The 2005-nt window shown below is 33.6% G+C and overlaps 1 long non-coding RNA gene across 1 annotated transcript; it reads right to left on the reverse strand.

Moving 5' to 3' along the window:
- Positions 1 to 652: 652 nt before the first annotated feature.
- Positions 653 to 1165, reverse strand: LOC119765422. The gene is made up of 2 exons (XR_005276712.1): positions 791 to 1165; positions 653 to 721 (listed from the first exon to the last, which is right to left on the reverse strand). It is a non-coding gene; the product is annotated as an uncharacterized LOC119765422 (long non-coding RNA).
- Positions 1166 to 2005: the final 840 nt, after the last annotated feature.

Here is a 2005-nt window from a genome sequence, read left to right on the forward strand (position 1 = left end):
TATAAAACATGTTATGTTTGATTAATGTTTTAAAAATTATAAAAAAAGCATTTTACAAATTTTGTTAAACATGTTCAAAAAATATGTTTAATTTCTCGTAAATTCCTTAAAAGTAGAAACCGAGCAAAAATTTCACCAAGTTTTAAGCTTATATGTTTATTATGTTGTATACAATTAAGTGTTGTATTCACTTACCATCACTGAGAAATCATCCGATAAGTCGTCATCATCTACAACGGTCTCATGTTTAGTTATTTTTCTTGAGGTTGGACACAGAATTTACACCAAGGCGAACCTTTTGCTGCAAATAGACATATGAAATTTATTATTAATCTAATAAAAAATTAATTCCGGCTCTAAACTGATAAAAGGAACGTAAATAAATGTAATTATAAACAAGAAATATCAATAATGCTACTTACCCAGTTTGCACTAATTTAACAACTACTTTTGGCAACATACTTTCATTGCATTTGATTCAATTTATTTAACGTACTCCGATTCCTGAAAACAATATTTTGAGTTTTACTTACCAGTTTATTGAGCAGTCTTTTTCAACAGCATTTTTAAAATATTAATATCTTCTTTTTTATATCTTTTATATATTTTATTTTTTTAGACATTTCCCACTATCGAATTTTTATTTTGATATAATGTGTACGCATTTCCATGTATTTTATGGTTGATGATTCTGAAATATCCATCGTAAGCATGAAGGTTCCTGGTGATTCAGTTTTCTAATTAAAAACACAATAGATAAATTGTTGTGTAAAATTAAACCTATACTTACTTAGATTAACCAACGTTTTGTTAAATTTGCCCGTGCAAGTATTGTCGTGCAAGAGTTGGCCCGCCTCTTCCTTCCACTGCCCCTCTCTTTCCTCCAAACATTATCATAAAGTCCCCTCGCATCAGAGGTCCCCATTGCGAATGTCCTCGTTTTGCTCTTCATAGTTTATCACCTGCAAAGAAATCATCAACAAACTTACTCACCAATTCCACCTTCACAGTTGCAGCAGTGTGCACTTCGATTTGCCACTTCAACTTAGCCAAATAGTGTAATTTTCACCTTTCACATCCTCTTACTTCATAATTAACAACACAAACTCAACAAAACGACCGCTCTCGTTCGAATCCTGACTTCAAATGACAGATGTAAACAAACCCAAGTTTATCTTCTAAATATTCAACCAAATGTAAATTATATTCAACCAACAAAATTTTTGATTTTCCTAAAACAAAAGCTAACAGTCGAGCACGTTCATTCGAGTTCGGGAAATCTGTTAGCTTTTTGCCTCTAGCATTTTCAACAAACAGGTTATTAAATAAATACTGAATTTTAGTTATTTTAACGGAATATTGGCAGTAACAAGTACGTTTTTGTTAAAATTTACGAAAGTAAAATCAACAATTTTAATTGTTAAAATTTCTGGGCACAGTCTCTCCGTGTGGAAGTTTTTTGCAGCTCGTTTTAGAAAAATGTGTGTAACTCAATCTAAACATTTTTTAATTTTTTTCTTTGTTTTCTACAATGAGTTTTAGTTAATTTCGCACAACTTTCTAGAACAAAGCTAATTGTTTTACCCACATGCTGACGAGATACAGAATTGGGATCAAGTGTCCCCGGGGATCAAGTCTCCCACTCTCCCCTCAGGGCCGTATCTAAGGGGGTGTTATGGGTGTTCAACACCCCCCATGGAAAAAATGGCTTACACCCCTAACGCCCCGACAAAAACAAGGCCCGAAGGGCCGGCATTTTTTATGAATATCAAAATTTAGTCACCCAGGAAAAAACTTCACTCTCACTAGGTACGCCATCATGTGAAAACTCAACTCTCAGTAAATACGCCCTCATAAAAACATTTGACGCTAAGAAAAAAAACTCCACTTTCAAAAAACACGCCCTTCTAAAAATATTTAAAAACTACCATGTTCGTTGACGCCTAGAGGAAAACTACACTCTCGCTAAATACGCCTTTCTAACGCTCCTTTGATCGTTGACGTC

The sequence above is a fragment of the Culex quinquefasciatus genome, chromosome 1 (genome assembly GCF_015732765.1).
Source record: "Culex quinquefasciatus strain JHB chromosome 1, VPISU_Cqui_1.0_pri_paternal, whole genome shotgun sequence".
NCBI lineage: Eukaryota > Metazoa > Arthropoda > Insecta > Diptera > Culicidae > Culex > Culex quinquefasciatus.